This window comes from Helianthus annuus, chromosome 14 (assembly GCF_002127325.2).
Source record: "Helianthus annuus cultivar XRQ/B chromosome 14, HanXRQr2.0-SUNRISE, whole genome shotgun sequence".
Taxonomy (NCBI): domain Eukaryota; kingdom Viridiplantae; phylum Streptophyta; class Magnoliopsida; order Asterales; family Asteraceae; genus Helianthus; species Helianthus annuus.
In genome coordinates this window covers 9,655,489-9,668,434 of record NC_035446.2, presented here as the reverse complement: position 1 = coordinate 9,668,434, position 12,946 = coordinate 9,655,489, and positions in this window count along the sequence as shown.

The window sequence follows — 12,946 nt, the reverse complement described above, 5'->3', positions numbered from 1 at the left end:
GATCAGTATATCGACAATCGAGGTGAATTGTTTAAATCTGAGTATGTAATGTAGCTTAACGGTACTTGTAATCTGTCTGAAAAGCTGATATGATTCCCTGACACGCTTGCCAAAAACAAACCTGTAAATAGTTTATTTTCTGCAATTTAAGATTTCTGCTATTTCATTTCTTAGTTTAGATCATTTTAAAATCCAAAAAGATTTTATTTCTGCTTTATTTTAGACAAACCAGAGTGGAAAGTTGATTGTCGGATTCTAGAAAGATGAAGCAGATGCAGGAGATTCTGAGCTGAAGATCGAGGAGAGCTTACATTGTTGGAAATATGTTTGTTTTCAAAGTCACAAACAAGTTCATTAAGTTGATACTTGTTATTTTCAGAAAGAAAATTGGAAAATAGTTTTATTAAATCAGTTTGATTCATCAATAGATCAACCAGGGTCATTAAATTGAACTTGGTAGATTAATCAAGTATGCAGGGTCATTAAATTGAACTTGTAAACTTGAATGGATTTCTAAAGCTGATTGAAGTTGTGTTTATTGTTTGACAAGATAGATTGTAATGTTATTGGTTGAGTAACAGGTTTGGACAATATTTCCCAACGGAGGCAAACTGCAAAAGCTTGAACCAGATATCTCAAGATTCCAGCATAATGAGAGGGGGAGTCAATGAGAGGGGGAGTCTGGGTCAACAGCTATTGGGAAGTATGGAGTCAGTTCTGAAACCTGTGAAGAATGCTTATGAGAAGAAGACAGAGTTGGTAAAAAGACAAAGACTGAAGACTACGGATCTGAAGATGCTAAAAGACTACGTCAACATCCAAGGGGGAGTCTGTTGATGCACGGAATGTCTGTTGACTGCGTCTACAAAAAGTCTGAAGTCAAGATTGGTCTATAGGGGTCAAAGTGTAAATATTGTGTAATATAGACTTAGGACCGCTTTTGTGTCATGGTTTTAGTCTTGGACCGCTTTTAGGACACTAGTGTAGATCGCTTATGTGACAAAGGTGCTGGATCGCTTATTTGTACTGTCACATAAGCGACCCAAGTTTTCTATAAATAGGCTGGAGCGGTTCATAAGTTGCAACGATGTATGTGTGTGCTACGGTGCTGAAACTCTGCTGAAATTTTATCAGAAAGCAATAAAAACACAAGGAATTGAAAGGATTAGCTGTTGTTACTTTACTTACGTTGATTCCGCCTTCGTATGTAAAGATGAACTACTTCGACTGACTTTTCGGGTCATAGAACGGTCTAACATACGTGCCCTGATCTATCTATTCTAATACAAGACTCGATACAAGACGAAGTCGACAGACGTATGCACCTACAGTATTTAATGGTTTTTATGATACTATGGACTCATATTAGGGGCTCCCATAGTTTTAGAAAATAATGGGTGCAAGTGTACGGCCTAGATCAAAGCTCGGGTTTCAAGAAACGATCTTAACGGTTCTATGAAATCTATAAATACCCCCACCCACTTCACTCTCAAACTCACACCTTTGATCTGAATTTGTTCTCTAAGTTGATGTGTTATCACTTCATACCTGAGAATATTCGGATCAAAGCTTCCATTCTTGGACCCGTTGCAAGTCCTCTTTCGTTCTTTGATGCGTTTTTAGCATGAAAGTCAAACTGTGTTATACTTTCTGCATTGACCAATTTATGGTCAATATGAAGTTCGTTTGAACTTCATAACGTGAGCGTAATCACGATGGTTTTAGTCTCTTGTGACTATACTGTCACACCCTGGCTTTGCGGAAGCGTGGTTAATTTGGTGTGACTTCTTAATACCATAGCTTAACCATAACAAAGCTATATGAAATAAAACCATGCGAGATCATCCATTTAATTAAGTTTTAAAAACCAAATACAACAGCATTGTCTTAACTGAAACACATCCTAACGACATAAACATTGTTCAACAAACACAAACATCAACATAACATAAACACAGTTTAAGGACTGTGACTTGTCCAGGAAAGAGTCACATTCCCTAAACCCGGATGACCTCGTAACTAGTGCAGCGGGAAAACGTGTCATACCGCGCCGGATCCCTTAATTCCCTGAAATACATGTAAGTTGAAAAATCAACAATAATGTTGAGCGAGTTCATGTGTAAGTGAGTAAATAAACCTTTGTAAGTATAAAAGTCCTGGTATGTAGCAAATAAGGGAATTGAGATCACCAATGGTTTGCAAGGCCATTGATATGTGTGAAGTGCAAGTAGGGAGACTCAAACCTAGCGGATTTATGCGTTGGGCACAAAGTCACCCCGTGGTCCGTTTCTAGTTTGGCCTGGGGCTGGGCTCGCTACACCCAGATAGATCTACCGCTCCTGTCCCTCGGTCCTACCATGAGGATTAATGACCTCATGTTGCTCCTACCCACTCACATGATCTAAGTGGTAAACCTCCTTACGCTAACCATACCATGTATAAAGTACTTGTAATCATAGTAACATGTATTTCACCCCCGCAGTTTATAAAACTAAAAACAGTTAAGAGAAAAGGGGGACATGAACTCACAGTGGGGCGTCTCTACCAAGTATGTCTCCTGCTCAAGCAGCTGTGTGACGACCTACACGTACTAATTCTATTAGACGGACGGCCGTGTCTTAGCTTTACGGTTTAATGTTCTCGGGAAATAGTTAGACAACTATTTCGTGTTTACATTTAGTAAATACTTGGTAATCATTCTCCTTCCCAAGGATGGGGGATTTAATACATGTGTGTTCGAAATATATTATTAAGTCTCACTTAAAATATATTTTATTTCTAACTCCAAAATATAAATATTCTTCTCAAAAATATTATATTTTACACATATGATTTTCCCAAAATAATACTTTAACAAAAATACGCGTTCATTCATATTTTCTTAAAATGCGTAAGTTACGTTTTAATGATCGAGTGGTAATAATAATTACCGGTGTAACTTATTTATTTATCGTAGAGGCGTTCGCATTATTTTGGATTCGTTAACATTTGATAGTATTATTTTTACCCTAAAAATAATATATGTGTACTTCACAAAAATAATCATAAAAATCCACAAGTGTTGTTATGAAAATATATATTAGATATATATTTATCAAGTTTTATTTTGTGAAATCCCACCTCCGATATTTTGTAAATAAAGTCGTGGCGAAATCTATATTTTGAAAACAAGTCGAAAAGTATTTCTAACACTTGTAGTGAAAATATTTCTAAGTGTTAGGTTTTTGGAAAAATTTCGCCAGAGTTTCCTCTGTAACTGGAGGTGGCCACGCTTTCAAGCGTATCATTTTCTTTTATGAATCAAATCAACCATTTTCTTATTTAACCAAAACAATATTCAACGCATCAAACTAGTAAATAAATATGTATATCGCATAAATTTCATGAACTTGTGGTTTAACCAAAAATATGAAGTAAATCCCATTATATTTAGTGGATCTTTATATAAAGCAATCTAGTTTCGTAAAAACCTCCTTTTTAGAGAAATTCCGTCTTTACAACTTCTCGCCATCTTTTACAAAAATAGTTATTTTGTCGAAACCTTGTGCTACTGTAGGATCAGTTTGACCTCTAGAATGAATCAATTTGAGCAATACACACTAATTGAGTGGCGGAAACACTCAATCAGATCTGAATCAGTAAGAAAGAGTAGAAAATAGATGACGATACGTTGCAGATACTTTAACTACTTGCTTTTCATTCACTTTGACTTGAAAATTCGGCAGAGTAACAGTACACTTCAAAGTCTGACCGTATGAAATGAAAAGCACACAAGCCTATTTATAGGCTTTCCTGACCGTTTGAAATAACAAGCACACTTTCAAACGGCCAAGCAACATACCCTTCCGTTTGAAACTCAAACGGACACGTTTCAAACGGACAGGCAATAAACAACTCAAAACTTTACAATTTTGACCCCTAGACTATACAAACTTGACATATTAAGACCCTAGACTTAAGACATAGGCTTTAGACATACTGCACCAACAAACTCCCCCTTGGATAGAGCCGCAGTCTTCAGTCTTGGTCTTTGGGTCTTTGAACAGCTCTGTATTTCTCTTCCCTCTGTTTTGGCTTTCTACTAAGCGCAACTCTGATCTTTTCATTCTTTTTCTTCAATGTCTTTTCATTCTTTGATGTTAAAGCCAAAAGATAGGATTGATGATGTGTTTGTCGCTGGTCCTAGCACTGAAATTGAAAAAGATTATATCTTTAGTCAAAAGGCCGTGGACGACTTCAATGCAGCGCAAAAGATAAAAGTGGAAACTGTCACAACCACTTTTGTAGAATATGATAAGCGTGTGTGTTATCGCTGCAATGAAGTTGGCCACATGGCGAAGCAGTGTAAGAAAGTGATTAAAAAATCGGTTGTGGAAAAAGCTGTTAAAAATCAAGTGGTTGAGAAGCCAAAGGTTGAACAACCTAAGGTTCAAAATAAAAACAAAAATGTTTCAAAACAAATCATTCAAAAACCTCGACCAAAATCACCGGTCGTTGCAAAAGATAAACAAGTGATGGTTTCGCCGATCCGAATTCTTAAACGGGGTGAAAAGTTGAAGTCGGAAGATAAGCCAAAATCGACTTTCGAGATTGGCGAGTCTTCTAAGTCTCTCAAGACTTTGAAATTTTACCCTAAAGCAAAAATTTTTGACAATCAATCATGGGTTGCAAAATCTAAACCATCTGATGAGACCAAAAGGATGGAAAGTGTGTTGAAAAATGAGTCACAGTTAGTGAAAGATGATGTTGCTGTGTTTGAGTCTGAAATTGATCAGTTTTTATCGGAATTTCCCAAACTCCATAACAAAGTGAAACAAGATAAAAAGGAAATTGAGTCAAATGTCACATTTAACTTTCCTAAAACAAATGAGAAATGCAATGTAGTTTTTGGGTCTGTGTCAGAAGTTAAAAAGTCGTGGGCATCATTGTTTAACTGATGTGTTTGTGTGCTGATTGTAGGAGCTGCCCAAGTCTGTGCTATCCAGGTGGATAATGGACAGCGGAGCGTCGCGACATATGACGGGATCATTAGCACTATTATATGATGTTAAATCAATTAATGGAAGCTACGTTGGATTTGCTGGTAACCAAGGTGGCAGGATTGTTGGTCAGGGAAAGCTCACAAACGGCATCATATCTTTTGACAAAGTGAATTATATTGTTGAATTAACGAACAATTTGTTAAGTATTTCACAAATTTGCGACAAAGATTTTAGCGTACATTTTACAAAAACAGAATGTTTGGTTTTAAAGCCAGGGTTTAAAGTCCCTGATGAGTTAGTGCTGTTGCGTGCTCCTAGGGTTAATGATCTTTACATTTTAGACATGAGCACTGCAACACCAACAACTCCTCAAAAACAATGTTTTGTAACAAAATCTAAAGCAACTGAGAAAGAGTCAATTATGTGGCACAGAAAAATGGGTCATATACATGTTCGTAAAATGAATTTTCTTGTGCACAACGAGTTGGTAGAAGGTGTGAATGTTAAGAATTTTCATTTACCTGACGATTGTGTTGCTTGTAAGAAAGGTAATCAGGTACGGAAGTCTCATCCGCTAAAGATGCTCAACACTATCTGGTTACCTTTCGAGAGATTGCATATGGATCTCTTCGGGCCGGTCAACGTCAAAAGCATCAGTGGAGATTCTTACTGTTTGGTGGTTACGGATGATTATACAAGGTTTTCATGGGTTGTTTGTTTGGAAAAGAAGGACGAAACATTCGATGCTTTGATGGTTTTGTTCAAAAAGATGGAAACAGTGTACAAGCTGCCGATCAGAAGAATTCGGAGTGATAACGGAACGGAGTTCAAGAATAACAAAATGTACGAGTTCTTCAATGAGAAAGGGATACTACATGAATTCAGTGCACCGTATACACCACAGCAAAACGGTGTGGCTGAACGAAAGAATAGAACCCTGATCGAGACCGCACGTACTATGTTGGCATATTCCAAGCTTCCGATTTTCTTCTGGAGTGAAGCAGTGTCAGCAGCTTGCTATACACTGAATAGAGTTCTGACAGTGAAGAAATATAAAAAGACTTGTTTTGAGCTGCTGCATCGCTATAAGCCAAATCTTGAGTTCTTGGAACCTTTTGGCTCTCCGTGTACTTTCATAGATGCTGATGGTAAATTCGGAGCGAAAGCGAATGAAGGATTTTTCGTAGGTTACGCCAGCCCATTAAAAAGGGTATTTGTACCGTGTCTGGGGAAAGTGATTCAGGTCCATCATGTGGATTGTCAGAAGCACACGCCGTCGCAACAACTTCCCGGACAAAGATTCCTATTTGACTATGACAAACTCTGGGAATCGTTTCATCTGCCGTCCGAGCCGAGTGAGGAGGAACTTGCTCTCATGTACTTGTATCAGCAAAGTCAGTTGCAAGAGCCGGAATCTAGACCATTAGATGTTCCTACGCCCATCGTGGGTACTCACGATGATGAAGCAGGACCGAGTGGAACCGTTCATATACCGCCAGAGGAACCAGAGGAACCAGCTCTGTAATTTGACGTTTCTGACGACTCAGAGGAGGAACCCGCTCCTACCTTTGACGAGGAACCAAATGAGACATCAGAGGAGGCTGTTGATCAAATTGTTGATCTCGACATTTCAAATCTGGAATCGGAAGTTGTAGTGCCTGATACGGTGATGCCACAGACACTGTCTTACCACCCTTCAGAACAAATTATCGGCGATCTACAGAGTGGTGTCAAAACGAGACATCTGATAGACCAAGCTTTTACATGTTTTTATTCAGATATTGCTGATATGCAGAAAGAAGTCTCATTCAAATGTTTTATTTCGCAGATAGAGCCCAGGACTTACAAAGAAGCATTGACCGAAGACAGTTGGGTGAATGCTATGCAGGAGGAACTGCAACAGTTTGAAAAATTGGGCGTCTGGAGACTTGTTGATCTACCCAAGAATCAAAAGCTGATAAAGACAAAATGGGTGTTTAAATGTAAACGTGACGATAGAGGAGTCGTGGTGAGGAACAAAGCAGGTCTAGTGGTTCAAGGCTTCAGCCAACAGGAGGGTATAGACTATGAAGAGGTTTACGCGCCGGTCGCAAGGCTTGAAGCTATTCGTATCTTTCTTGCCTTTGCATCCTGGAAAGATTTCAAAGTCTATCAACTCGATGTTAAATCCGCATTCCTGTATGGCAAGATTCGAGAAGAAGTTTATGTGGGGCAACCACCGGGGTTTGCAGATCCACTGAATAGAGACAAGGTGTACCTACTGGATAAAGCATTATATGGTCTACACCAGGCCCCGAGAGCCTGGTACGAGACACTTTCGACCTACTTGCTGGACAACGGGTTCACAAGAGGCACAGTAGATAGCACCTTGTTCACGAAAGAAGAAGCTGGCCATTTGCTGATAGTGCAAATCTACGTTGATGATATAATTTTTGGTTCCACCAACGATGAGTTGTGCAAAGAGTTTGAGGTTGTAATGAAGAAGAAGTTCGAAATGAGTTCTATGGGGGAGATGAAGTTCTTCCTCGGGCTGCAGGTAGAACAAATGCCCGATGGAATCTTCATTCACCAATCAAAATATGTAAAGGACGTGCTCGACAAGTTTGATATGACAGATTGCAATCCTGCATCAACCCCCCTCGCACAGAACCATGGTATTTGTCCGGATGAACAGGGAGTGAAGATGGATGAAACGTTATACCGATCGATCATTGGGTCCTTAATGTATCTCACAGCCTCCCGTCCCGACATCATGTATCCGACATGTCTTTGTGCACGATATCAGTCGAATCCAAAGCAATCGCACCTGACGATTGTCAAACGCATCTTACGGTATTTGAAGGGTTGCCCAAGCATCGGCTTGTGGTACCCTCGTTCGGGTGATTTTACCTTATCCGGTTTTGCTGATTCAGATTTTAGTAGCTGTAAACAGAACGCAAAGTCCACCACTGCTGGGTGCCAGTTCTTCGGAACTCGGCTAGTTACCTGGCAGTGCAAGAAGCAAACTGCAGTTGCGCTCTCCACGTGTGAGGCTGAGTACGTCTCAGCCTCTAGCTGTTGCTCGCAGATCCTCTGGATCCAACAGCAGATGCGCGACTTCGGTCTGCAATTCTTGGATACTCCGATATTTGTGGACAATGAAGCAGCTATAAATGTTACTAAAAATCCGGTTCATCATTCGAAAACAAAACACATTGAAATCCGTCACCATTTTATAAGAGATTGTTACGGAAAGAAATTAATACGGATTGAACATGTGAGCACCGATGATCAGAAAGCTGATTTTTACACAAAACCGTTTGATAAAAAGAGATTTTATTATCTTTTAAGATTAAATGGGATGAAAAATCTGCAATCTGGGAGGGTTATCGAGTGTGAAGCCGAATTGGGCGGCGATCTGACTTGAACCGTATCGAGTTGTCAACTTTTGTTTGTACAGTTGTATTTCCTACTTTTCATTAAAAACAAAAACACAAAAATATGTTTTAGTTTTAGGGGGAGATATTCGCAGAAAAATACAAAAACATGATAAAACCATAAAAATTCAAAAACATTAAAAAATGCAAAAAGAGCTGTGTAATATAGGGGAAATGATAGTACATCAGCTAGACAGGCACAGTACGCTAAAGATATGTAATGTATTAAATGCAATTAAGCAGTCTCGCTAAAGATGTGCCGGTAGGTTCTTACAGAATTAGTAGATCAGTTTGGGATATAAACTAAATTTAACTTGCGTTTTCGTGGGGAACACCTCCAGGATATATAGGTAACCCCTGAAATCCTGTTTGAAAGGTCCCGTATTCTGAGATACTAGGTCTTTATGCTCGGTGATATCTGGGGTATTATCCCGGGACTTCTGCTGTATGGAAATACTGACCTAGTCCCCGGATAATACTTTACGCAAAAAGCTTTGAAACATAAGCTTCACCCTCAGCATGCTGATGAAACAATAAAATTGATAGTCGTTGCTGTTGAAATGCAAAAGATCCTCTAAAGGGAACCCACCTTAAAGTCGAACCGTCATCTCTCTGCTGAACGGAAGTTCTGACCTGAGCTCTCACGGTTTCGCATCTACCCCTAACAGATATCAGTCGTGGTATATTCACCTGTAAGACTGAATACTGGGATCCGGATACGGGAGTATATACTGAGGTGGGAACACACGTTAACAATTAAGTCTCTAAAACATTAATCACGTATCCCGAACAGATTGAAAGTTTTGCGAGAATTTAAAGTGGATCAATATACCGACAATCAACGCGAATTGCTTAAATGTTTAAAATGAAATAAGCTTAACGGTGCTTGTGTTCTGTCGGTAGCTGATATGATCCCCTAACACGCTCACAAAAATATTGTGTGTATATATTTCAGTTTGTACAGCTTAAAACCCAAAAAGATTTTCTTTTCTCATTTTATTTTCGACAACTGATACTGGGAATTGGAAGATCAAAGCCTGTGTGCAGATCATGTCAGTGTCTGATGAGGGTTGGGAAAGCTGTGATTGCAAACTAAGATTGGTATAGTATTTGACAGATAAAACTTGAAATGTTCAAAGTTCATTAAGTTGAACTGTTTGTGAAATGAAACATCAGAGTTCTTCATAAATCAGATCATCCAGGGCCATTAACTTGGACTTGGTAGGTCAAACAGTTGACCAAGGTCATTAACTTGGACTTGGTCAGCTGGGTGGAACAGTGTTCAATCAGAAAATTGCCTAAAATGGAATGTTTTGAAAAATTCAAGTGTTTGACCGTTTGAAAATTAAACCTACCGTTTGAAAATGGTTAACCGTTTGAAAGCTGGTTACATCGTTTGAAAATCGCTGACCGTTTGAAAGTTTCAAACGGAAGGGTCTTAGGTATAAATACCTTAGTCGTCCGTTTGAAACATTATTACATCAGAGTTTATACTTTCAAACGGCCAAGGCGATTTCATACGGAAGTGCGTTCAACTGTGTTTTCTTTGAATTTTCAACCAGATCTTGTGAGTTTCTTTGGATTACTCAGTCATAATCATGGTGAAGGTAAGTTTCTAAACCGATTGTCTTCATATTTTGTCCTGTTTACATATCAGCGATGCTCTGTTTAGAATATTCTTAGATCTAGGGTTTCTTACATAGTGAAAATTGCAATTGATCAATAGGGTAGTGTCGTTTTGGATGAAATTTCATTGTATGATAGTTCAATCGTTCAAATTTGTAGTGTTTACACACTTTTACATGTCTGCAGGTTGTTCATGTATAGATTTAGGATGTTACAGTTATTTTTGGTTGATGAAATTCATACTTGTGTGCTCGGTTTCTTTCATAAAACACACCCTTAGTTGTAATTTTTCTGATTTGATCGGTAGATATAGGTTAGGGTTTGGATCTGATTTCAAACGAACAGGATCTAACCGTTTGAAAAGTGCTAGTTTGAAGGGTACCGTTTGAAAAATGCTCGTTTGAAGGGTACCGTTTGAAAGTCTTCGTTTGAGAAATTCAGGTTGAGTTCAATCGTTTGAACTCAGACAGTTTGAGTTTCCTCGTTTGAACTCAGACCGTTTGAATTTCATCGTTTGAACTCAGACTGTTTGTGTCCCATCGTTTGAATCTTATCCGTTTGAACTCAGACCGTTTGAGTTTCATTGTTTGAAATCAGGCCGTTTGAATTTCACAGTTTGAACTCAGGCCGTTTGAGATACTCGTTTGAACTCAGGCCGTTTGAGTTTCACAGTTTGAACTCAGGCCGTTTGAGTTTCACAGTTTGAACTCTACCGTTTGAGATACCTCGTTCGGGCTGTTTGAATGTCTACCGTTTGATTGTAGCCTGTTTGAATGTCATTAGTTTGAAGTTTGATATTTTTGTATCTAATTGTGTTGAATATTTGTGTTTTGCAGCCAACTTCGACATTATTCAGCCCTAGTCACAACGTATGCTGTAATCTGGATGAGAAACAAAATCCGAAGTTATCAGAATTCAAAGACATTCTGGAATTCATGAGGAGAATACCTATTCTGAAGGCTTTGACAGAGAGACGTCTAGTATTCAGATCACATATCAAACGCTTTTGGAAGAATGCTTCGTATGATGATCAAAACAAGACAATTAACTCAGTTGTGAAGATAAACGATGAAAAGAAACCTATTGTTATTACTGAAGCAGTTATCAGAGAAGTAATTGGGTTTCCGGATGAAGAGGATTCACCAACAAAGTTCCCAGAAAAGATGGTCAAGGGGTGTTTACTAAGAATGGGATATGTAGGTGAACTGAACAGTGCCAGTTATTTGAAATCAAAGTTCACCAAGCCTTATAAGTTTCTGATCCATGCAGTATTAATTTCAATGAGTCATCAGAAAGGCGGTTATGATACCATGCGTGATTATTTGATGAACATGGTTGTAGCACTTGTATTGAACAAAAAATATAATTTTTCTCATATTGTTTTCCATTACATGGTTGAGGAAATAGTGTCGGACAGAAAGACTTGGTTATATCCAAGATTTGTGCAAATGATATTGGATCATGCTTATCCGAATTTGATTAGAGATGAAGTAAATGATCAATTGGTGTTATCGCACATGGATAATGATTCTATTAGAGCGTTAGCCAAATATCATCCAAAACATCCGGAGCCGACTAAATCTGCTGAACTATTTGGTGCAATTAAAGATAGCAACTATCAGGATCCTGATTCTGTGAATCATGAGCATTGGAGAAACGAGGAAGAAAGAAAAGAAAAAAGTTATGACGAAGAGTTGAAGATCCTTAAAGGTTTTATTTCTAAAAGAAGTGAATGGTTCTTGAAAGAAGAAAAGAAGAAGTCAAAGAAATCTACTTGAATCAGTTGGTATCAGAACCAGTTGTGAGTGATTACACTTGAATCAGTTGGTTTTTCAGCTCAGAAAAGGATTACAGAACATTTGGCCGGTTATATTGGACTGAATTTTTGACCGAGTGTGTAAAACTATCTACTAATCAATCCTTGTGAATATCAGATCTTAATTCAACCTAAAAGTTAGAAAAATTGACTAAAAACTACCTTCCGTTTGAACGAAGAAACGGTGTCCGTTTGAAAAGTTATCCCATCGTTTGAAAATATCAGGTTCCATCGTTTGAAAGGTAGTTCCATCGTTTGAAAGGTAGTTCCATCGTTTGAAAGGTAGTTCCATCGTTTGAAAGGAAGTTCCATCGTTTGAAAGATAGTTCCATCGTTTGAAGAGTTGGTCCCATCGTTTGAAGTGGATTCTATCGTTTGAAATCCACCGTTTGAACCTGATCTCACCGTTTGAACCTGATCCCACCGTTTGAACCTGATCTCACCGTTTGAACTTGATCCTATCGTTTGAAAAGTGACTATCCGTTTGAAACTAGTGGGTAAACTACAATCTGTCGTTTGAGACTGTTTCACCGTTTGAACATCAACAGTCCGTTTGAATCAGCAGTCCGTTTGAAAATATACAATTTATTTGAAAAAGTGTTTTCGTTTGAAATGGATAATCAGGACTTTTACAACATGTTTTCGGGTGTTGGTGCTACTCAAAGTCCGGCAAGTATCATGCAAAACGTCAACTTAGAAAACGAACTGGGAACCATGCAGAAGCCGCCAAAGTTGATGAGTTTAGATGAGTATTCGGGATGGTCCGGGAGATTCAAAAATTGGGTGTAGGCCAACCATCTAGAGTGCTGGATAAAAATCGAACGGAAGTATGTTCCTCTGGTAGACGGGTTAAATATGTTGAAAACCATCGCAAGTCTTACAGAGGCAGAGCAGATTGAATTCAAAGCAGAAAATAAGATGGTTAGCATTCTGCAGCAAGCGATAAAAGAGGATATTCTAGTTCTGCTACAGCACGATGAGAGTGCACAGTCGATATGGCAAGCTTTAGAACAGAAATTCAAAGGCAGTGCGTCGATGATCAAGAGTAAGAAGGCACTAATAAAGAAAGAATTTGATATATTCACGGGAATTAAAGGTGAATCGAC